This window comes from Delphinus delphis, chromosome 13 (genome assembly GCF_949987515.2).
Source record: "Delphinus delphis chromosome 13, mDelDel1.2, whole genome shotgun sequence".
Classification (NCBI taxonomy): Eukaryota; Metazoa; Chordata; class Mammalia; order Artiodactyla; family Delphinidae; genus Delphinus; species Delphinus delphis.
In genome coordinates, this window is record NC_082695.1 from 86839269 (window position 1) to 86864737 (window position 25469).

The window sequence follows — 25469 nt, forward strand, 5'->3', positions numbered from 1 at the left end:
CAAGGTTGGGGTCAGGGTGAGCTCTAGGGCTGACGGCTCCTGCCTTTCTCGTCCCTTGCACAGGGTGCCTAGGGTGGGTGGTGATCAGCTGAGAAAACATCTTCTAGCCGTCTAGCTATCTATGATTGCACGCCTATTGCAGAGACCTTTACGTGGGTTCCCCTATGTGTGGACATCCGCTCTTAAACTCCAGGTCAAGAGAGGAGAAAGGGGTGAGCACACCGGTGCCTGAGAAGCCCAGAGGTGACGTCCTACACGAGCCCATAAGCAACAGCACAGGAAGCAGCGTGACTTCTCCTGTTTCCAGACTAGAGTGGGTGGGGGATGGGCGGCGAGAAGGGAAAAGTGAGGCGGAGACTCGAGACCCGGCGGAGGCTGCAGACACTAACGGGCTAAGCTGCCTATTCCTCCAGTGCCTTTGGGTGCATTTTCACAGGCAACGGGATTATCGAGACATCTCTGCCTCAGTAGGTTTACTGTGGGAGAGAGAAGGCCTCAATTCAAGTCTCTCTAGATAGAGCTGTGGCCCCCAGAGCATCCTACCGCCTCCCAAAACCCTCGGAAACGGGAGGGGATCACCGTGGGCAGTGCTGACCTCTGGGCTGAGAGGAGCGTCAGGGCGGTAACCCACGTGGTCCCACGCGTGGTCATACGCGTGATGGGGCGGGTTCATCACGGTGTCTGCACTCACCGTACGTTTGGGCTCATTAGGAACCAACCCGTCTGGCTGTATTTATGTCCATGTTCTAGGAAACGGTCACAGGTGTACTTTTCTCACAGACTTATAGTTCTTCAGGCTTTGGTTTCATAAGATTCTGCAGATGGTACAAGAGTTTTGCTTTTTATTTTTCGTGCTCAGCGTCCGTGTTCCTAAAAGCAACCCTAAAATTAATGTTTTTTTGGAGATACAGGGTTAGTTTTACAGTGATTTGCTTTATCCCTTGAGTTCCGGAATTACAGGAATAACCCTGTATGCTTTATTCCCATTTTACAGTTGAGAAAGTAAAGTTTAGAAGACTCATCTAGGTATGAATATAACACCGCCTCTAGGAATATATCATAGGTAAAAATAGGGATCAGCTGGACGGTTTTTACATCATGAGTATGCCTTACGTGGAAACAAGTGTTCCAGTAGGTCTAAGATGTCACCCATTTCTAGATTATTAATCAACACGATAAAGAGAAGGCTTTGCTCTAACAAGCACCCTTGAGAAAACAGCTGCATTACAATAACTTATTCTTCATAAACACCTGTCCGTGGATACACAAGTTTAATAAGGAAAATGACAGCGACTCTCTCAATTTCCTGCCTCATGTCTTGCCATAACAGCTGGTGAAAAGTGTATGCAAGGAATTATTTGGGTTTTAATTCCATGCCTGCCAATAACTATTTACTGAAGAGCTCAGAAATTTAGTTCTCCGAGCTTCTGACTCCTCATCTGTAAAATCAGCTGATAATACCTGCAGTGCATTCATTCATATTGAGGCATTCAATAAGGTAACAGACTCGAAATCCCCTGGCCCCTGGCAACCCGTCCACAACATAAGGGCCTTCTCTTCCCTTCCTTAGAGGACGGCTTGTGTGTTACATAAGGCACCGACCGCAGAAGGAGACGCATAAGGAGTTAATCATGATCCCGAAGGGCTAATCGTCCACAGATATCACAACTGTCAACGTTCAACTTTCTTGTAATAAAAATGTTCAGTGAATATATTGCTTCACGATCAGTGGAGAGCCAGAGGGCAATCTGTCTTTCTCATCTGTCTCGGGTGCAATTTTTCATGTACAGTAGCTTAGAGTAATTTTTTTCTCTGTCCTGTTTGCACTTGTGTATGTGTGAATATTGACAGTACAAACACCAGCGGGATGGCATCTGTGGGGAGGGGCTGAGAAGGATCCAGGGGCTGAGGTCACCCTGGGTCACAGAGACGGGTCAGGTGAGGAACCGCAGGAGCACTGAGCCCATGGTTAGTGTTTTAACATCTACCCACTGAATCCATGTACAGTCATCCCAGCCAAGCGGTGGATTAATGTGTACTTTTGGCAGCAGAATTAAAATTCTGCTACTACCAGGGTGGTAACTTTTGCTTCTCTGCTTTTGCAAATCACTAAAGCGATGTTTTCAAAATTCCATGTACTTTGCCATTAACCCTTAACAGAGTCGTAGCTTTTTACCAGGCTTTAAAGGTAAATGAACTTCACTGTTATTACTACTGTTACATTTTGTACTCAACCCCTTAGCGGGACCCAAATGGCTCTCAGCCTCTAGTTACTGGTAAATTACATGCTGAAGGGGCTCCCTGGGACCTTGGGGATGAAATATACCAACTGCCAGGTCGGCTGAGGAACCACCAGGCACTTAGGAGCATGGCTTATGTTTGGAGGTGGCCTAACCATACCTTCCAGAAGAATGAACAGTAAGACGGAGACGCTTGGGGATGTGCACCAGCCAGAAAGGGCTACTTTAACCTCTGAGCGGAGGGGAACCTGGAGAGTTTGACTGATCGAGGGAGTGAGACAGGGTGTCCCCGGAATGGAATAACTGAACAAGGTAATGAAACAGGAGATGGTGAACATTCCAAAGGGGTGCCCTCATTTCCTTCCTGGGAGCCACCAAATGCGAGACAGAATGAACCTGCTGCTGAGCTGCTGAAGGGCGCTACCTCCCCCCCCCCCCAGACCAGCCAGGGAACCCACAACTGGCGGCTGATCGCTTCCTCCGGGCCGCCCTTCCGTGGCGGGTATGGTTTGTCACGGGGTGTGGGCCCTGCCCATCCTCCCCGCAGAGACCAAACTGATGCCACCAGCCCTAAAAGGCAGGCGGGGGTAGCACAGAGCTGGAAGGACAGACAGTGGGACTCTGCTGCTTTGACCTTTAAACAAAACCCAGAGAGCAAATGTGAAAGAGCAAGGAACTCGCATCTAAAAAAGAACCTGAGAGCGAAGCATGAGACTAAATGAAAGACCATCCCTTCAGCCTCCTCGCTCTGTTTCTCTCCCTCTTCCTCCCCCACCCGCCTCTATTCTTCTGCCTCTTTCTCCGCCAGGGCCCAAGTGTTTACGGCTGGTTTCTGTAGACAATCATTTTTATTTCTCAGGTCAAAAACGTTCTTGTAACACTCTGTGTTCAGAACATAGTAAACGGCTACCAACATCACCAAAACAACCACCCCCAAAATAAACACACACACACACACACACACACACACACGCACACGCACGTGCACAAGCCAAAAGGAAAGACCATTTTACGGCTGGAACAGGCAGTGGGAAGCAGAAGTCACACCGAGTTTCAGGAACGCGTGTGACAGCTGACCCCGGAGATCCTCAGGCTCTCCCCAGGCTCCCTCCCGCCCTCGGGCTTACAGCACACAGACCACCCACGTCACACGCCACAGTTCACCGCTCGGTTGATACAGCCAACTCGACATTGAACCTGAAGAAAGAGTCTGCTTTCCTGTCCCACCCAATGTACCTCACAGACCTTATCACAGTTCTCTGAAAGCAAACCATCCCTTCCCCACGTGAGGACACAGCGCAGAGATGCTGGCTGCGATCCAGGAACTGGGTTCCCACCAGACACTGAATCTGCCGGCACCTGACCTTGGACTCGCGCCTCCAGAACTGTGAGGAATCAGTGTCTGTCGTTTACCAGCCCCCGGTCGTGGGTTTCTGTTACAGCAGCCGGAGTGGCCTAAGACAGCTCATAATGCGCTGAGAAGGACGGGGTGGAAGTTCACTTCAGAAGTCTATGTCTATCCTAGGAAAAGCTTCTCCAAGACAGTGAGGTGGGATCTGGCCCCCCAACAGTCCTCAGGACCCCAAGCTGCGCTGGTGTCCTGACGGCGTTTACAAACAGACCCAAACACCCAATCTGGACTCACACGGAAAGCGTCAGAAGAAATCAGCCTCTAGATTTTGGGGGCCGGGAATTTCTGCTTTGGGTTATGACATAATATTCGTAAGCTAGTCATCACCATCCTTTGCTTTCCCCAGGCTTATCAGATTTACAGTGCAGAAGAACACTGCCTTAAAGTCCTCAGAAATCATTTAGAAAGAAAATTACAGACCTGCAGATGGATGGAGCTGGCTGGAGTCTGACTGTGGTCCCTTGAGCCTGGTCCTCGGGGCATCAGCTGGCTTTGCAGATAAAGCCATCACCAAAGGGGGCAGCAAATGACGTTCTGGAGGTCCAGTCCGGGCTTCACCTGCTTTGAGGGATGAATGAACACCCCCTGCCTCTTTCCCCTCTGCGTTTCTATACCTGCCTCCCCGGGGTCTCCATCACGTACCCTAGAACATCTGTAATTAGTCACGAAACCCACACCAGCTCTGTGCGGAAAACTCCAGAGAGAGTGGCTGGGAAGGTTAATCTAAGAAAAGGACAGGGGAATAGTGGGATGTGAACCACCCTCAGAGCCCCGCTGGGTTATGGGCATTACGGTAACTAAGGGCAGCTCCGTGGAAAGGGGTCAGGAGCAAACGCTGGACTGAGTCCAGGGCACATTTTCAAACTCTTCTTCAGCACAAGTCATGAAAGCAACTAAGTTAGGTCTCAGAGATTTCGGACTCTGTGATGATCGTACCACATGAGCCCACACGGAAATGACACCTGGGACCTTTTCTACCTTCATGAACAAATGTGTGTTTTTGTTTTTGTTTTTGCGGTACGCGGGCCTCTCACTGCTGTGGCCCCTCCTGCCGCGGAGCACAGGCCTCGGACGCGCAGGCTCAGCGGCCATGGCTCACAGGCCCAGCCGCTCCGCGGCATGTGGGATCCTCCCGGACCGGGGCACAAACCCGCGTCCCCTGCATCGGCAGGCGGACTCTCAACCACTGCGCCACCAGGGAAGCCCCAAATATGGTTTTTTAAAAAAGGGTGTGAGAGCTTCCCTGGTGGCACAGTGGTTAAGAATCCGCCTGCCAATGCAGGGGACACGGGTTCTAGCCCTGGTCTGGGAAGATGCCACATGTCGTGGAGCAACTAAGCCCGTGTGCCACAACTACTGAGCCCATGTGCCACAACTACTGAGCCTGTGCTCTAGAGCCTGTGAGCCACAACTACTGAGCCTGCGCGCCTAGAGCCCGTGCTCCGCAACAAGAGAAGCCACCGCAATGAGAAGCCCGTGCACCGCAACGAAGAGTAGCCCCCGCTCGCCGCAACTACAGGAAGCCCGCGCGCAGCAACAAAGACCCAACGCTGCCAAAAATAAATAAAATTTTTTTTAAAAATAGTGTGTGAAAATTTGTCCAGGTTTTAACCTACCTTCACATTAAAATTTACTTTAATTTCTCATCCCACATTTTATTTTGGTGTTACTAATCCTATGTAAAAAATATCTGTGTAAATAGTGTTAGGACTACTATGTAATGTGTCTTTAAACACGGCATTTCACTGCCTTTTCAGAAAGGCTGTCTGCCAGGTCAGCACCTCTATGTCCTCCTTCCTTTCACATAACAATTTCCAAACAACGTCTGAAATGAATCAGGCTAGCTTTTTTTTTTTTTTTTTTTTTTTTTTTTTTTTTTTGCTGAGCCACACAGCATGAGGGATCTTAGTTCCCCAACCGGGGAACAAACCCAGGCTCCTTGAAGTGGAAGGGCGTAGTCTTAACCACTGGACCGCCAAGGAAATTCCAGGCTAGCTTTTAATATCTGGTTTAAAGCCTTCTCTCTTCAAAAATAAGTCTTGGGGCTTCCCTGGTGGCGCAGTGGTTGAGAGTCCGCCTGCCGATGCAGGGGACACCGGTTCGTGCCCCGGTCTGGGAAGATCCCACATGCCGCGGAGCGGCTGGGCCCGTGAGCCATGGCCGCTGAGCCTGCGCGTCCGGAGCCTGTGCTCCGCAACGGGAGAGGCCACAACAGTGAGAGGCCCGCGTACCGCAAAAAAAAAAATAATAAGTCTTGACATACAGAGATAATAACGGAATAAAAGAATCATCGTCTGCCTTTTAAAGGGACAGCACCTTCCCTAGAGCTGTATAAAACGATGCATCGAAGGCAGAGATGCATTAGGCCTGGCTCTGAAATACATTTTATCCTCTTTCTATTTCTAGGAAGACAATGGCAGCTGGGGATTCCACTTCATAAATCCCTGGTCTCAGCTAGTCCAAGGCTATCACGTTTTCAGACATCCGAAAGCACCAGAATGAAAACAACCAAAGCACACCCTGCCCTCCTACCACATCAAGAGAAACCTAGCTCCTAAAATATGAGAGTCATTTTTGTTTATTTTATTAAGTTCCTGCTTTATCTGGTCTTGTAAGGCAACACAGGGAGCTGAATAAATCATGTCCCACGTTCTCCTGGGTGCTGAAGAACAGACTTGGGCAAATGACTTCGGCAAAATTCAGACTCTCAGGTCCATCAGCTGGATGGTGATGACTAGGGTCAGTGGAAGCAGCCACCTGGGGGTGCAACACACACACCCCCTGAGCACCACGCAGATGACGTGAGGCGAGGAAAACATATTCACCTGTCCCAGAACGGAAGTGCGGAATGGAACATTTAACCACGTATAAACGGAACGTGATCAGAACCAGAGAATAGAGCTACTGCTGTGAAAAGCCATGTGGGGAAGGTGGGCATCCTGGAAACAGGGTGAGCGAACTGCCCTGAAGGAGCCATCCATCCTAACCCTAACCCCAGCCAGGAATTCCAGGAAGAGCCCAGAGAATTCCCAGACAGGCTGCGGGGGAGGCACAGGGCTGCTGGGGGCATTAGAAGCAGCTGCTGAGTCCCCTCCCCTCTGCCAGCACAGCCCCCTCATCGGGAAACCTGAGTTTTGTTTATACATCTAGCAGTGTGTTCAGCAAATGTTGGGCCTTGGGACACCTATCTGTGGATCCCTGAGCTCCCTAATAATACTATACAGCACTTTCAGGGCCCCAGACGCGTCTGTTTTATGTGGGTGCATTGGAAAGGCACGGTGTGGCCTTCTGCCCATCCTAGGGAATGAGAGAATTTTAAAGAATCAATTGTGCGTTTGCTCTATTTGGGAAGCCTGCCACACAGCTCTGTGTTTTTTGCTTTCAAAGCAAGTTTAGCAAAAATGTTAGGTTCCAACTAACCAAGAAACCAGGATGGAGACGATGCATATCCCTAAATACTCCTTGTCAGATACGCTAGCGCTCACAGGCAGGAAAGAAAATGTCATCCTCTAAATGGAGTATCATAAACAAACGATTATACAGTGTGAAGTAAGTCAGAAAGAGAAAAACAAATACCGTATGCTAACACATATATATCTAAATCTAAAAAAAAAAAAAGTTCTGAAGAACCTAGGGGCAGGACAGGAATAAAGACGCAGACGTAGAGAATGGACTTGAGGATGTGGGGGGGGGGAAGGGTAAGCTGGGACGAAATGAGAGAGTGGCATGGACATATATACACTACCAAATGTAAAACGATAGCTAGTGGGAAGCAGCCGCATAGCACAGGGAGATCAGCTCGGCGCTTTGTGACCACCTAGAGGGGTGGGATAGGGAGGGTGGGAGGGAGGGAGACGCAAGAGGGAGGAGATATGGGGATATACGTGTATACATATAACTGATTCACTTTGTTATACAGCAGAAACTAACACACCATTGTAAAGCAATTATACTCCAATAAAGATGTTAAAAAAAAAATCCGCCTGCCAAATGCAGGGGACACGGGTTCGAGCCCTGGTCCGGGAAGATCCCACATGCCGCAGAACAACTAAGCCCCGTGCGCCACAACTACTGAGCCTGCGCTCTAGAGCCCGCGAGCGACAACTACTGAAGCCAGCGCACCTAGAGCCCGTGCTCCACAACAAGAGAAGCCACCGTAATGAGAAGACTGTGCACCACAACGAAGAGTAGCCCCCGCTCGCCGCAACTAGAGAAAGCCCGCGCGCAGCAACAAAGACCCAATGCAGCCAAACATAAAAATTAATTAATTAAAAAATAAAAATAATAATAAAAAAGAACATATCATCAGTATAGAACGTTATTTTCCGTGAGTCATTCTTCAAACATAAAGTCAGTTTATCAGTGAAACATAGTTTCTTGATCGTGTTAAAGTGGATGTTTGTGAGCACGGGCAGGTGCATTCAGGTAAATCTGTGTCCCCAAGACACACATCGGGCACTCGGCACGCATTTCTGTCTTTCACTGAGCAGCGGGCCTCACCACTTGGAGCTCACTAGACTGCACACTCGTGGGCCTGGGCCCCGAGGTTGCGGTGTGGTGTCCAGAGCCCCGGGCCTAGGACTCTGCATTTAATGAGTATTCTGGACAACACGCATGCAGGTGGCTGGCAGACCACCGGGGGACCGTTAGGCGCCATCCCAGTCCACAGCCCCGTGGAAGGCTCGGAGCCAGGCACTGGCCACGGCAGACACTTCGCTGGGGCGCTGGGTATCCTGCCGCCCCGCCAATCCCGGCCCTGCAGCCGTCTGCACTGATTCGGGCAGGTATCCAATCAGACTCCGGATGGAGGTGAGCGCCACCTAGCTTTCCCTCCTCGCTGGTTAGTCTGGTGGCTGGTGTAGGCGGGGCCGAGGAACGTTCTTGCACCTGGCTTTTTGCTCCTGGGGCTGCGGCGACAGAGGCTGCTAACTGCAGGGGCGGGTCGGATGTTGCCTGCGGGGAGATCCTCTGTCGCCTGACACCCCAAAAGGCGGGGCCGACACTTGTGGGCGCTGCTATCAGTGGTGAACAGGGCCAGCACAAGCGCTCTCTTTACTCGAAACATCGAGGATGGGGTCACCAGGCTCCCCACCCTCTGACAAAAATCAAACCCTCACCTGCTTCCACCCTCCTGCCCCCAGGTCCCATGAAACAAAGGGAAATCTGACTGCAGGAGTCACTCTCTGAAATAAACATTTCCGAAAACCAAATGACTGTGAGGCATGTCACCCCAGTGGGCTCTGCCTGCCTCTCCAGCCATGACTCACAGGAAGCCGCAGTCCAGCCAGGGAGCCGCTGGTCACAGGGCCGGGCAGACCCCGGGGGCCCCCGCGCTGAGCTGTAGCCCTCACCAGCGGGGACCCTGGGCTGCCACGGAACCCTCAGCACTCAGATGTCGCCTGCAGGGCGCAGGGCATGGCCTGGCACACCTGCGGGTCACTCAGAGCCGCCGTCAGCGTGGTCAGCACTGAATGCTGGCCACCGATCAGAGCAAAACCTGATGGAAAATGCAACCAAGTCAACCCACTTTCAGAAGAAGCGTCAACACCGGTCTCTGTTTTCTAGATGGTTTTAACAGTGGGGAGGCATAAACGAAATCCAAGCCTAAGTACTATGTAGTCAGAATCAGCATGATGTTAAAAACCCGTGTGTTCAGTAAAACATACTGTATGGCTCCTGCAACTCTTTTTGCATTTCAAAATTTACAACACATACCAAGGAAAACAACTGCCGAAGGGCTCTGAGCAGAAACTCATTTCCTGTAAAAAGCTGTGGTTTGGGGCCTCAGAGAAGCTCCCTCACACTCTGGAGGGCGTCACCCCCCTCGTCACCAGCTATCAGCCACTGACCCCTTTTCAAAACCAGCATCAGTTTTGATGTGTGGCATCACAACACCACTAAAAGAAATGCCGTTCTTGCATCTTTTCATACCAATTCTTTCCTTTAAAAAGGAGCTCATTTTAAAACAAAAGCCCCTGGGCTTCCCTGGTGGCGCAGTGGTTAAGAATCCTCCTGCCAATGCAGGGCACACGGGTTCCAGCCCTGGTCCGGGAAGATCCCACATGCCGCGGAGCAAGTAAGCCTGTGCGTCACAACTACTGAGCCTGCGCTCTAGAGCCCGCGAGCCACAACTACTGAGCCCATGTGCCACAACTACTGAAGCCCACGCGCCTAGAGCCCGTGCTCCGCAACAAGAGAAACCACCGCAATGAGAAGCCCACGCACCGCAACAAAGAGTAGCCCCCTCTCGCCGCAACTAGAGAAAGCCCGCGCTCAGCAACGAGGACCCAGTGCAGCCAAAAATAAAAATAATAATAATAATAATAAAAAGCCCCTGGTTTCTGATTGGTCCCCAGCACTCGTGACCAGCTTGGGGACAAGGCCTGGGGCTGGCCGGGGCCCAACGCCCCTCCCACCCGTGGGACACTGACTTGAGACAGTGCAGCCTGACACAGGTGTAGGGACGACTGGATTTGGAAATGTGCTCTGAGAGCTCAGGAGCACAGGGTGAGCGTCGCTGGCCGTCACACATGTCGCTGGACAGAGCAGAGGACGCCCTGGGCTTCACACGACCCCCCAGATCTGCTGAGTGCCGAGAACTCGCGTTTCCTCGCCTGTAACAGGGTGAGGATGTCGTTCGATTCAGAGGGTTGCTGGGGAACAGACCTTACCTGGCTCCCCAGCCGGCGGGGGCAGGAGGGCCTCCACCTTCTGGGCAGACCGTCTTACCCCAGGATGCTGACAGGGCCTGTCCAGACATCATCACTGCATTTATTCTGTGTCCCTTTAGAAAATGAGTCTGTCTGGAAACAGACTCACAGACAGAAAACAAACTTACGGTTACCAAAGGGGAAAGAGGGTGTGGAGATAAATTAGGAGTTTAGGATAAGCAGATACACGACTATATTTAAAATAGGTAAACAGCAAGGCCCTACTGTGTAGCACAGGGAACTCTACTCAATATTTTCTAATAACCTATAAGGGAAAAGAATCTGAAAAAGAATATGTCTATATATGTATAACTGAATCACTTTGCTGTACACCAGAAACTCACACAACACTGTAAATCAACTCTACTTCAATTTAAAAAAAAGAAAGAAACTGAAAACCATATAAAGAGAAAGAAAGAAAATAAGTCTGTCTGAGTGGTGGGAGATCAGTTAGGCTCCTTGGTGGGTTTTAGCTACGTCATCATATACATATATATATGCACGTTTGAAACAACAGATATCACATGGAAATAAACTCCTGGGTTGAGAAGTTCAGAGGATTAAACCTCAGGCATAATTGCATTCAGCGAAGGAGGGGTAGTTCTTACGGTACAAGATGCTGCCTAATGCACAAGGCTGCCAACCCCACACCACCGTCACGTGTGGACTCCAGCCGTGAGCACGTGGGGGTGTGTGTGTGAGTGTGTCGGGGTGACCACTTTCCAGGCCCTCAGCTGCCTCTGGGACCTGTCTTTCCACGCTCTGTATATTAGTCTCTAATATAGAACGAAGCATGAAATTTGGTTAATCACTTACTGTGAATAAAACCTCATTTTCCTTCTCTTACCTTGGAAAAAGGGTGAGCTGAATGTTAACCCCCTCACTCTTAAAGAAAGTGAAATAATTCTACAGGAAATCAATTACAGACCTTTCCTCGGCCACCGCAGCGTCCTTGCACTTGCCTGTGGCCAGTGGCCCCTGCAGACCAGTCGCTGGCCCGCAGACACTGGTGCCGACGCCGCGAGTCTGGAGGGGGTGAGTGGAAGGGAGCAGAGGCCCCCTGGGCCAGGGAGGCTGTCCGGTGCCCACGGGAGGGGGACCTGTGGACTTGCGGACGCATCCAGGGCCAGGGAGGAGCGAGAAGGAGGGCCCTGGTTTGCTGACCTCTATTCAAAACACGCTGGACGGTACTTAGAGGCCAAACTTATGCACATGAGGGACTCAGGAAAAATTCAGGCAGCAAAGAAGGAAAACCAGCTGGGTCCTAATGCGCTAGTTCCCCCTCACGTCCTTCACGTTTACGCAGATGTAAATGGTTCTTAAAAGAAAGACAGCTGATCGCAAGTTGAATTCACAGGCTGAAAGCAGGGCCAGGCGTGGCGCCCACCTTCCCCCTCCCCCCGCCCCCCGAAATCTCAGCCCGTGGCTGGTTCACAGGGCACAGCCCTTCTTCTAAGAACACCCTACTTAACTCCGCTTCTAGTTTTCCCTGTTTGTACCCCGTTTACAAATGATGATGGGGACAAGGGAAGTTCCCCAACTCTCTTTTTCTCTGCTCTTGCTTTTACCTAATTTTAGTAACTTCACCCCAACCTACGTCCAGGTTCTTCTTTGAGGCTCTTAATCTCCCCAGCTTTTCCACCATTTCATCTTCTTTAGTGTCATACCCCCAAACTTGACATTGGCTTCTTTATTGTTAACATAAGTGATTCATTATTACAAACAAAAGGTACAGAAAAAAAATACACAGCTGGCTTACCTTTTCCCTCAAAAAAAGTGACACATTCCTTTCTTTGTCTAAAATCTCAAAATGTTTCAGAAATAAAACTCCCTTCCCTTCATACAAACCCATCCTTCCTCAGACACAGGTAAGCAGCTTCCTGAGGTTGATGGACAGCCCACTTTGCGTGATTTCTGTATTTATTTCATCTCTGTGTGATCACGACAGGTAGTGTGTTCTTTTGTGTATTTAAAATTTTTCAGTAAATAGGATGATACTGTATTTATTCATCTGTAACTTGCCTGCTTTCCATTCAATCTGTTGCTTTGATTTTGACCTGTATTGAGACCTGACCCCACACCGCACAGAGCCTGGCAGAGCTCCACCTTGAACCTCAGCTCTCTTTCTGGGAGCCGTCAACCAGCCAACCCTTTCCACATTTTGTTCACTTTTTGACCTGACCTTGGACACACAAAATCTCGATTCAATAAACATTTAAACCATTTGAAAAAAAATACGTGGGCACAGCTAAAATAGTGCTGAGAGGGAAATTTATAGGATTAAAATGGTGACATTGAAAAGAGGAAAGGTACTGAAATCAATAATCTAAGTTCTGGGCTTCCCTGGTGGCGCAGTGGTTGAGAGTCTGCCTGCCGATGCAGGGGACGTGGGTTCGTGCCCCGGTCCAGGAAGATCCCACATCCTGCGGAGCCTGTGCGTCCAGAGCCTGTGCTCCGCAACGGGAGAGGCCACAACAGTGAGAGGCCCGCGTACCGCAAAAAATAATAATAATAATCTAAGTTCTAACTGATGAAACTAAAAAACCAAACCAAACCAAAAAACCTAAATATATCCAAAGAAAGTAGAAGGAAGGAAAGAGTAAAGAGAAGAACAGAAACCAATGAAACCAAAAACAGGAAAATAGAGAAAAATCAATTAAACAAAGAGCTAGTTCTCTGAAAAAAAAAATCAGTAAAATGGATCATGCGCTAGCAAGATTCTCCCATAAAAGGAGAGAAGACAGAAATCATCACTATCAGGAATAAAACTAGGGATGTCGCTACAGATCCTGTGGCGTTAAAAGGATAATAAAGGATTCTGTTAACAACAGTGCCCTCATAAATTCTACAGGTGACAAGAAATGAACCAATTCTTCGAAATCCACAAACTACCAAGAGTCAACCAAGATGAAATATATAACTTGAATAATCTTACAACTATTCATGAAACTGTATGTGTAATTAGAAAATGCCCCTCCAAAGAAATCTCCAGCCCCAGATGGTTTCACTGGAAATTTCTACCCAACATTTAAAGAAGAATTAATGCCATTTTTACATAAACCCTTTCAGAAATTAGAACAGGAGGGAACATCTCCCAGCTTATTTTTATGGGGCTCATATTACGCTGATATCAAAACCAGCAAAGACTGTACAAAGCATGAAAACCACAGACCAATCTCTCTCATGAACTTAGAAGCAAAAATCCTCAACAAAATACTAGCAAAGTGAATCCAGCAACATATAAAAAAATTATACACGTGACCAAGTGGAATTCATTTCAGACGTGCAAGGGTGGTTCAACACCGACGTGAACATTGATCAGTATACTCCATCATGCTGACAGGTTAAAGAGGAAAAATCACAGGGGCCTGTCAGCTGACTGAAAGGATATGTGACAAAATCCGAGACCCATGCATGACAAAGCCTCTCAGCAAGTTAGGAATAGAGGGGAACCACCTCAATGTCATGAGGAACTTCTACAAAAGCCCTAAATAAATAAAGCTACGTCATACTTGGTGGTGAAAAAGTGAATGCTTTACCCCTCTGATCAGGAACAAGGCAAGGATGTCCACTCCTGCAACTCTTCTTCAACAGAGCACTGGAAGTTCCAGTGCAACACGACAAGAAAAAGAAACTAGAAAGGATAGAGGTTGGAAAGGAAGAAATAACACTTTCCCATCTACAGGTAACAGGACGGTCTGCATGGATATCACAAGGAATCTACCCCCGAAATCTAGACACTTAGTGAGGGAGTTGGGCAAGGTCGCAGGACACAAGGTCAGCACACAAAAATCATCCACATTTGTGTAAACTAACAACACACACGTAGAAACGGAAGTTAAAAACACGACAGTGTTTAGAAATAACTCAAAAAGAGAAACGTTTAGGTGTACTCTTAGAAAACCCCCACAGATTCAGAATCTATACGCTGAAAATTACAAAATACTGATGAAACAAAAGCACATCTAAATAAACAGAGACAACCTGCGATCACAGCGTGGAAGACTCCACACGGTAAAACTGTTAATTCTCCCCAAGTCCACCTATAGATTTGATGAAATTCCTATAACAACTCCACCAAGGGTTTTGTGGACACAAACAAGCTTATTCTAAAACGTATGGAACGGTGCAGGAGCCAGCACAGCTAACAGGATTTTGATAAAGAAAGAAGGGGAAGGACTCACGCTACCTGATGGTAAGGTTCACCCTCCAGCCACAGAAATCAGCACAGTGTGGTCCTGGTGCCGCAACAGACACCTCGATCAAGGGAACAGATCAGGGAAACCAGAAATAGACCCACACAAATATGGGGACACGATATTTGACAAAGATGCAAAAGCAATTCTATGGGGGAAGGATCATCTTTTCAACAAATAAAGTCCTGGAGCAATTCGACATTCCTAGATAGGCACAAAAACCAAACCAAACCAAAACCCTCCACCTAGACCTCACTCCTTACACAAAATTAACTGGAAATGGACAACAGGCTTCAGTGTAAAATGCAGAACCATAAAACATGTAGGGGGAAAAAAAGGAGAAAATCTTCCAGACTCAGGCTAGGTGACGGGTTCTTGCATTTCACACCCAAATCACAATCCATAAAAGGAAAACATTAATAAACTGGATCTCATCGAAATGAAAAACTTTCTTCCTGCAGAAGACTCTGCAGAGGTAGAAGTCAAGCTAAACTGACAGAGTAACTGCAAACCACAACCACGAGCCGTATTCAGAACATACAAGGAACTAACGAGACGGAACAACCCAACCAGAAAAAGGGCAAAGACGAGAACAGGCTGCTCGTTGAGAGGATGTGCAGAGGGCAGACGCACACACGGAAAGACGGGCATCATCATCCGTGAGAGAAAGGCAGACTAAAATCACGGTGAAGTATCGCCGCACACCTGTTAGAGGCTCAAATAAAAAACGGTGACGGTGCCAAAGGCCGTCGTGGAGATCCTGGATCACTCACACCTGGCTGGTGGGATGTAAGACGGTGCAGCCATTCTGGAAGAGGGGAGGGCAGTTTCTTGTGAAATGGAATACGTGTTTGCTACTTGACTCAGCAATGGCACTCTTGCTTGGGCATTTATCCCGGAGAAATGAAAACTGTGTTCACACAAAAACCTGTACGTGGACGGTCACAGCAGCTTTACTCAAATAGCCCCAAACTGGAAACCCTCAAAGGGCAAATGCTTAAAACCAAAACACTACGGGAGCGGGGTGGGCATCCATTCCACGGAATACTACTCATCAATAAAACAAGAACAAGCTGTCAGTATACTCAGCGACTTGGAGAGATCTCAAGAGAATTGCAGTCAGTGAAAAAAGCCAATCACAAAAGGTTGCATGACTCTACTTAAATAGCATTCTTGAAATGATGAAATTATAGAAAATGGAGAACGGATTAGTGGTTGCCAAGGGCATAGGGAGGGAGAAGGGGGAAGTTGGCTGTGGCCATAAAGGACAGCCCTAGGGAATTTGTGATGGAGCTGTCCCTACCTGAGGTGGGTGGTCACACGATTGTACATGTGTGATAAAATTACATAGAACTACACACAGACACACACGTAAACTAGCGAAATCTGACATCTCAACACAGCTGATGGATTGTACCAATGTTAATCTCCTGGATGTGATGTTGTCTATAGTTTTGCAAGATGTTATGAGGCATATATGGATCTCTCTCTATTATTTCTCACAATTGCATGTGAATCTACAATTATCTCAAAATAAAGAGTTTTAAAAAATTGCTTCCGTGAGCAACCTTTGTATGTGCCCTATGCACTCATACCAGGTTCTCCCTACAGGGTGAACTTTGGAGTGAAATCACGAGGTCATAGGGAATGTCCGTCATCAGCTTTCCTGGATTCTTCTCTAAAGTGTCTGTTTTAATTTACACTCCTACTCACAATAATGTGAGTTCTCACTTCTCTACATCTTCCTCGGTACTTGGTATAGTCAGAATTTAAAATTTTTACCAGTATGATGGATACAAAAAATTATCCCATCTGATGTGATTTTTGACTCCCTGGGAACTAGTGGGTTAAACATCTTTTCATATTTTACTAGCCCATCTGGGTTTTCTCTTCTAGGCCAGCCTGTTCAGGCACATCTTTTTCTATTGGGCAGTTTGTTTTATATTGCTGAATTTTAGAATGTTTGATACATTCCAGATACCTCACCTAAGTCTGTTTATCCTCATTCTCTAGGCATCCATCTTTTTTTTTTTTTTTAATAATAGAGCCTCACACTTACTCAGAGGTGTTCACAGAGTCCAGATCCATATTTATGAATTTTTAGCAATTACTGACTCTGAGACTTTGCTAAAAGCTTCAGAATATGCACTGCTCCCTATTCCTGGTTGCAGCGTAAGCTCTGGATGTGGCCTCAGCTCACGCCTGAGAGCTGCAGCCTCCTGTCTGGTCGGCCTCTCCAGCCCCAATTCCTTGCGATAAGTCACTCATGTGCATCTCCCATTGATTCCGTTTCTCTGGCTAAAGCCTGACAGCTACATGTTTAGGTGGCGTTTGAATTCTGCTCATCTCTGCTGAATGGGACCATCAGGGTCTCCCTGTGTATAATTACTGTTGCTTTAAACTCACCTCCTGGGGCCCCAAACTCAGGCTGATTTAAGCTTCCTTCAGTGGCTCTCACGGACCAGTAGAAGTGTCTTCCTGCTTAATGACTACTTACTAAAAAGCGTACTGAGGAATTAGAGAACGGTCTTTCCTTCTTTACTGTCAACTTTACTGAGGAAGTTAAGGAAAAGATGACTAACAGAGACCTGACAGCAGCCTTCGAGGCTAATCACCCTGAAGAGGAAGCATATTTTGTTGGGCGTGGCCGCTGATTAGCGGTGGAATTTTAACAGACAGAGAAGTACAAGGGAGCCCTGTGGGCTTTTTAAGGCGTCCTACTTGCCCCGCAGGGCAGCAACAAAGGGCTGGTGGCAGGTTCCCAGAACTGAGTTCTGGGCACCCTGGGTGTCTCCATGCCTTGGTTTCCTAGTCAGTAAAAATGAGGGTACTGATAGGGTAGTTATATCAAATGAGGGGATCCCAGGGCACCCCGCCTATCAGTGAGGTGATGCATTGCTCTAAGAAGACAGCCTGGCAACTTGTAGGTGGTCAAAAATGCTACCTGGACACGTGGGTGGAAAAGGCACAGAGACGGAGGCTGATACTGTGTCAAATTTTTAAAGAATCTAAAGAGAAACTAAAAGTCAAACAACAAAAGGTTTCTAAAGTGGATTTGAACCAAACAGCTTTTGTTTAACCCGCAGTTAATAAAGGGAGTTATTTCAGAACAGGTAAACCGTTGGGAGTGACTGTTAGCCAACGCCTTACAATAATTTTGAACTGGATTCCCTCCCTTCAGGTTTTGGTTTATCCCACTTAAAAAAAAATACGACGACTGATGAGCACTTCTCCTGGGTTGGGAGAAACAGCTGTGAGGCTGCGACCCACCTGCTGGTTCTTTGGGCCCATCCCTCCCTGAAGAGCTGCTCTGTCCCAGGCTCCCGCTGGCTCTGCACCTGGGTCACCTCGTCCGAGGAGGCCCCCAGCACTCAGAGGTGGTCCTGCCAGGGAGAAGGGGGGTCAGGACTGAGCCCGATTCAGGGGGGTCCCAGACTTGTGGGTCACTCTGTAAACTATCTCCCTGAGCTGGGGGGCTAAAGTCTTCTCCAAAACCCACAGGTCTTAAATAGGACGCACCTTAAAGTTCCAGAACAGCCAGGGGCCCCCCTGCACCGTGTTTACACCTCTCCCAGCACATCCCGGCTGTGGCCCGTGCCTTCCACAGCTGCAGAGGCAAACTGAACAGGCGTTGTCGATTCTCACGTTGTAGCATTTGGAAAACAGAGAACCAGGAACCAGAAAGCGCTTATTTCCTGCCAGACTCCTACTGAGATCACCAAAGAAACGCAAACGTGGTTCCCAGCCCCACTCTGCCTTCTGAAAGGAGGTGAAAGGAGACGCTAAAAGAAACGAGGCAGTGCCACCAGCAGCCCAAAGGACCCAGAGCCACTGAATGTCAGGGAATCGTGCAGATCACAGGGCACCCTGAGGGCCACCCAACCCGGCGCCGGGCCCAGGGGGCTTCGCGCCCCGGGGCGCCAGGCGCACAGGTGGGCGCAGGTGGGCGCAGGCGGCGCGGCCCGAGCCGGGACGGGCCCCCGGAAGGCGGAAGCCCGGAGAGTCGCCTGTCGCCGCCCTCGGCGCTCAAAAGGAAACTGGTTTTCGGCTCGTGGGGCGGGAGGGGAGAGGGAGGGACGGCAGGAGTCGTCCGCTCGGCTCCAGGTGTGTCATTAAGAAGCACTTTAGGCTGGTGGGGACCCCTGCCTGCCCGAAAGCTCGCCAACAGCGCGCGTTCCCAGCCCGCCCGGGGCGGCCTCCTTGACCTCTGTCACCTCTCACCCGAAACTCTACCCTCACCCCCTCCCACGCTCTGCCCGCGACCCCGGCCGCCGGGCCCGTCCGAGCCCACACCTGGACACCCGTTGGGGACAGCCCCGCCGCTCTGGCTCGGCGTCTACACCCGCGCCCACCTCTCGCAGGGCGGCCGCCCGGCTGCCACCTGCCGCCACCTGCGCCGCCGCCCGGGGGAGCCCCGCGGCCGGGTCCCCGCTCCGAGGGCGCCTAGGGGCCCTGCCGCCCCCGGCGAGGGTCACCCACCGTGCTGCGCTCGCCGCTCCCAGGCCGAGGGCGCCGCGGGGTCCAGGCCGCCTCCTCGCCGCGCGGGCCCCAAGCGCGCGGGGTCCCGGGGCGCCGGCGCCGCCTTCCGGGTCGGGCACGCGGGCCGCCGGGGCCGCAGGCTCGTCCTCGCTGGCGCGCGGCGGCGACTGACGGCGGCGGCTCTGAGCGCCGGGCGCGCCCGCCGCCCCTCCCCCGCCCCCCGGGCTTCCTGCGAGCCAGGTAAACACGGCCGGGCCGGGTTGAGCCGCCCCACCTGTTGACCGCCGGCCGGGACCACCTCCGGGCGGCTCTGCCACGCGGGCTCGCTGCATTCACGGGCCCCGCGCGGGGGCAGCCCCTGGAGGCGGGCGCGGACTCCGGCCGGGGCTGAACTGCGGCTTTTTGAGCCTCTGCTCGCGGCTGAGCCTCCGAGTCACCCCGCCCGAGCGCGCAGGGAGGGAGCCCTGAGAGCAGCTGCTCCACAGCCCGCTCCACGGCCGCCAGCGCCGGCTCCAGGGGCCCCAGAAACGCCTGGCCCCTGGAGAGCACCCGGGGAGCTCTCGTGCATCCCAGCACCCGGACAGGTGCTCCGCTGGAGAACACAGGCTTCCCGAAGGAGGCCAGCGAAGAGCGCTGGCAAAGCAGACCAGAAGACGCGCATCTGGAAGGGCGGCCCTGGGGCCTGCGGCCTGAAGCATCTACTGGCTAGTGGTCAGTGTCATCCTCTTGGTCCAGAGGAAGCCTCTTGTTTGGACCTTAGTCACCTGCACACAGTCCGGTGGTCCTTTCCCCTGCATTCTCACCGTCCTCCTGATGGTGGAAAAGTAGGATGTTGAGGGGAGACACAGACCAGACCGAGACCCTGGCGTCCCCCATGGCTTAGATTCCAAGTCAGGGACTTGAATCTGACGCTTTCTCGGAGCCCTCAGGGACCCAACCTGGTTATTAGGGGGAGGGGAAGTCTGGTGCTTGGTGAGACCCAGCCCTGGTCCCCCCGGGCCGGCCAGAAGGGCCCCAGCTCCCAGTGTGGTGTCAGGGCTGTCTTCCCCAAGCATCCGCCCTCACAGGCCGGGCGTCTAGCAACCACGTTCCAATGCTGGTGATTCTAAGAGAAATGTGTCCACCGTCCCAGAAATATTTGATCCTTTCCTCAGAAAAGGTTGGCCTGGGGGTTTCAGGAATTAGAGAGGGGAGGTCAGCAGGGCTGCGGAGCAGGGATGCTGGCTGTGCCGAAGACAAAGTTTGCCTGTTCCCAGTTCTCCGTCCAAGCCTTCAGCCCACTTGCAGCAGAGGGTGGACGGGCGGGGCTAAGGGGGCCAGAGGCGCCCAAGGGTGTGCGGGGCAGTGACTCTGACCCGGGCCGCTTCCGGGTCCCTGACTCAAGTCACTCTTCCCCCCCAACCCCGATATTTCTTAAAGCTCAAGCCATCGTGCGTTCCATTTGGACGCCGGTTTTAGGATCACAAAGCACTTCTTCTCCCCGCAGATGTCTCCTTGCTTCTTCCTAGGGTCACTGGGATTTGGGAAGAAGGGCTCCTGCCCTGCAGACATCAGTGAAGACTGGATATTGGGGAGTCCAGGCCACAGGGAAGCAGCAGGGTTTGTCCCGCCTCATGCTGTGTAGAAACCTCGCATACGCCAACAGCCGTCTCTGCAAATGTCAGGCTTGCCAAGCTCCAGTTAAATGCTTTTTAAAGTATTTATAAGATCCCACCATGCCTATATTTGGGGGATATAATGCCCCCAAATGCATGGGAACTTCAAGGAAAATGTATGTGAGGGAAAGAGGAACACGATTTAATAAAGTGACAGATGGACTTCCCTGGTGGCACAGTGGTTAAGAATCTGCCTGCCAATGAGGGGACACGGGTTCAAGCCCTGGGCTGGGAAGATCCCACCTGCCGCGGAGCAACTAAGCCCGTGAGCCACAACTACTGAGCCTGCACGCAGCAACAAAGACCCACCCAGCCAAAAATAAATAAATTAATAAATAATTTATATAAAAAATTAAAAAAATAAAGTGACTGGTGGGCATTTGGAAGATCCTTCATGCCAGGGAAAGGACCCAGGGAGTAGGAAAGCAAGCGCTTCCCTGTGAGGGGTGTCACGCTTCACATGAAGATGGCCTTGCATCTTTGAGCGCAATGACAGAGATTGATTTTATTCAAAATCCAGGTAAAAGATAAATGATCCAAACTTCATTGTCTCTGATATTTCTAAGAAAATCATATGGCCGTTCCCTCTTACTGCTTTTCACATAACGAGGGCAGCAGCCTTCAGCATTTCGTGTCATAGCAGGGAGCACAAAGTTTCCTGCATGATACACCTTCAGTTCGTTTTTGTTCAGTCCTATTAAACTGCATATTACCCGAACTGAAGGAAGAGAGGAAGCTAAATAATTTCCAAGAGACCACACTACATGCATTTTGAGTTTCTAAAGCATTTTCTTCATCGACAGATTTACCTTTGTAATTATATTTTTGCTTACGAAAGCCCTGAAATCACTTTCATCTCTGGTTTGTAATTAACAGTTTGCTGGTGATATCCACAAACTGTTAATCCACTTAATTTCCAGTTAATCCACTTAAATTCCAGTTAATAACTGGCCAGGTTCTGCTGTGGTCATGATTGCAAGAAATTAGGTGCATGAACTCCACAAAGTGCAACAGAAAACATTATGTAAACAAGGAAAGCGTTTGAGGGAGGCTTCCAGACCACAACCAGACACACACATTCACACACACAGCCACACACACACAACCACATACACACACACAAGCCACTTCTCACTTCACTTCTTTTTATCCAGGAAAGAAAAGAAAGGAAAGGAGATCTGTACACATTTGATTGGGTGGGAAAAAACAAAAAAACTTCCACACATTTTCTACCATCAATTTTTTGACACTGCTGTTATACAAACTGTTTTACAAAGGGTACACACACACACATATAGTATTTTTCTTTAACCATAGCTCCCTAATTTTATTAATAAAAATAAAAGCAAACAGCTTTCCGTAAGATCCAAGTCACTCTTCAACTACAGAAGTAGATTCTGGATTCAGTGTATTTTTGAAGGAACTCTGTACACGTTCAATAGATATCATCCTCCCACTCTAATTGCTTCTAGAATTTCCTCTTCCAGGGAGCTCTCAACCCTGAATGGCCTGTTGTCAACCCGCCTGGTGAGCTCTGGGGCTCATCTGCGCTGACAAGCAGAGGCTTGACGATCCTGGGTGTCGTGTGGCAGGGTAGCTTCCACACGTGGCCCCAACACCATCCCAATCCCACAAATCCCTCGTTCTCCTTCCTCTGTGCCTTCGAGGCCGGTGCCATGGAAAAGGAGGAGGTGAGTCTCTGCCCTTGAACCTGGGCACATCCCTGTGACGGCCCCAGCTGTGGAGTCAGGCCCTGGATTTCTGGGGCGAGGTCACAGCAATGCCGAGCACATCTGCTTTCCTCTTCAGGGCCAGCGCCCTCGGAAGCCAGCCACCGTCCTCTGAGGACAGCCTGTGCCAGCCCAGGACACACCAACGGCTTTCAGAAGGGACCCCGCCTGAGTCGCTGTGGCCTCTGGGTCCCCCCAGCTGAGGTCCCAGGCCTCACGGAGCAGGAATTGTCTGTCCTTCCTGTGTGCTCCCCGCACCCCTGACCCCCCGAATCTGCGAGCACGGTGACACGGTTGCGCGGTGACACAGGCCAAGGAGCCTGGGCCCCCGGGGCCCGGAAGAGATGGGGAGGACCCGGCCCTGGAGACTCGAGAGGGAGCGCGCCCGCCCCTTCATTCCGGACTTCAGCTCCAGGACAGCGACAGAGGCTCTTTCCGTTGTTTTGAGCCACCCGGTTTGTGGCACTTTCATACGGCTGCCCCTGGAAGCAAACTCATGGAGTCACAGAAGGAAAAATAGAGGACCAGCCGTTCGCGTAAAGAAACCTCACGTGAACGGGGACAGGACAATTCGATGATAGAAACGGTGGGGCGTGGGATGAAGGAGGGAAGGGGAGGCCAGAGGGAGGCACCCTGGGGCCTGATGGAGGGACATCCAGGGTCTCAGACCCACTTCGATCTGGGACCCCGGCCACCTGCGCCCCGAGAGCCCCGCCCCAGGCCCCGACTGCCTTCCCCACCTGCCGTCCTCCTGGTTCAGGCAGGTGGGCTGCAGCCTCAGGCCCCCAAGGCTGGGCCAGCACCGGAGCATCTACCTGGGCACCTGGAAGGCCCAGCAGGCGGGTGGGCAGGGAGCCAGCCTGAGGTCCGAGAGGACCCGAGGGTCTCCCTGCTGTGCTTCTTGGGGTGCAGGGCCGCGGGGGAAGGGGGAGGGCAGGGGCACCAGCCCGGGCAAGCACGGAGGTGCGAGACGCTGAGGAACTGCGGGTTTCAGGGGTGTGACCTTGTGGAGGGGCTGTGAGGCCAGGCTGCCCTGGAGCAAAGGGTTGAGGCCGAGGAAGCTTCAGGACGGTCATTCCACAGCTCTGCGGAGTGGATTCCCAGGAGAGATTGGGGCGGAGAGAACCCTCAGGAGAATAGTGACCATAAAAGTGAGCTGACTGCTGGAGGCGTCACCTGCTTCCAGCAGCACTGAGGCAACTCCCTGCATCAGCCCTGGGTCCTCACGGCGCCTCTGGGATGAGATCCCCGATTCCCATGGTTCCCAGCGTCCGGGGCTGCCCGCGGCGCCCGCTGAAGGGGACACTGCTCGGGGGCCTGCGTCTCTGCTGTCAGGACCACCTGCCCGTCAAGCCCTGGGAAGGGGCCTGGCTGGTGGACCCGTGGTCCATACCTGCTGCCGTCGTCAGAAGGACTGGGGTCAGACTTCAGAGGCTGGTGGGCCGGCTGCAGAGCCCACGTGCTTCCCTCTTTGCTAAAGGCAGAGAGCAGGCAGTCCCTGCTGGACGGGGAGGGGGAGGGGGGCTGAGGAAGAGGGCGAGGTCCCGGTGACACTCAGACCCCTGGCAGGATGGCCGAGATGGGGAACATCGGAGGAAGAGCAGGTCTGATGGAGACACGGGGGAGGGTGGTTCTTGAAGGGCAGGCCGGACGGACGCTGGGGTCCTGGCGGCTCAGATAACACACCCAACTTCTCTCGCTCCCAGGCACGCGGGGTGTCACCTTACACACATTCCCAGCCGGGCTCACAGCCCTCTGTCTCCCAGCGGCTGGCCGTGGGCACTCTGTGAAGACCCCTCTGCAGTGCCAGGCCCCCCATGGGCTGGGACACGTCTCCTTGGGGTCCCGATGTCCCCGTGATTGCCCCACTGCTGTGTGTGCTGGGGGGGTGGGGCACACCCAACAGAAAGACCACAGGAGGGAGGTCCTGCCTCTGTGTCAGTTAGTAACAAACAGCCAGTGTGAGCGGGCAAGTGCCAATAAGAGGGCCACAGGGGGTGGGGGACGCAGGGGACCGGGATAGGAAGTGCTGGATGGTGGGGCGGATTCTTTCAATCCAAATGGAAGGGAGTGAGGGAGCACATCTCGGGGTGTGGGGGTGGGGGAGTGCATTCTGGGACACATCAGTGGTAAGTGCAAAGGTCCCGGGGTGGCAGGTGCAAAGGCCCCGGGGTGACAGGTGCAGACACCCTGGGGCGGCAGGTGCAAAGGCCCCGGGGTGGCAGGTGCAAAGGCCCCGGGGTGGCAGGTGCAGACACCCTGGGGCGGCAGGTGCAAAGGCCCCGGGGTGGCAGGTGCAAAGGCCCCGGGGTGGCAGGTGCAAAGGCCCCGGGGTGGCAGGTGCAGACACCCTGGGGCGGCAGGTGCAAAGGCCCTGTGGTGGCAGGGATGCCTGTGTATTCAGAGAACTGTGGGAGCCACCATGCTGGAGGGAGCATGTTAAGAGGCAGGTCGGCTATTCGGGGCGGGGGTCACACAGAGGGCCTTGCCGTCCACTGCAGCTTCTCTGGGTCTTGCTTGGAGGGGGCTGAAGTTTGGGGATAGACTGGAGCAGGGAAAAGCAGAAGCAGGAAGTCAGTTAGAACCTGCTGCAGTGGTCCCGGGTGGAGGTGGAGCAGGTGCTGGGTGTTCGTACAGGTAAAAGCCAGGGTGGGCTGACAGATTACAGGGGGGGCGAGGGCCAGGGAGGAGGGTCAGAATGGCCCGGGCTTGGTCTGAGCAGCTGCAGGATGATGTCGCCACCAACGAGGGAGTCAGGAGCTCTCTTTTGCTCGTGCCTCTTAGGAGTCCAAGGGAGATGGGGTGCGTGTTTGATTCAGAGGTCCTGATGGGAGCTACAGTTTGGGGGAGTTGTCTCTTATGTGGGCACCTTGTGAGTCTGGAGACCGGCTGAGGTCACTTGGGGAGTGAATCAGCTGGAGAACAGAGCATCCGACAGCTCATCCCAACACTGAAGACCAGGCAGATGGGGGACCGGGGTGGGGGGGGCGAGAAGGGCGTGCGGAAGGGGCCTCTGGAGGAGAGATGGCGGGGGACTGACGAGGTGAC

The 25469-nt window shown here is 51.7% G+C and overlaps 1 protein-coding gene across 4 annotated transcripts in view; it reads right to left on the reverse strand.

Moving 5' to 3' along the window:
* The window catches only part of MBP (myelin basic protein), a 113455-nt gene extending 94281 nt beyond the window's left edge, over nucleotides 1-19174 (reverse strand). Inside the window, exon 1 of one of the 4 annotated variants that reach the window (XM_060029247.2) lies at nucleotides 19037-19174. The gene's annotated coding sequence lies outside the window, so the exon portion shown is untranslated. The remainder of the gene's footprint in view (nucleotides 1-19036) is intronic. The other 3 variants (XM_060029246.1, XM_060029249.2, XM_060029248.1) reach the window with 3 other exon arrangements.
* Between the last annotated feature and the right edge of the window lie 6295 nt (nucleotides 19175-25469).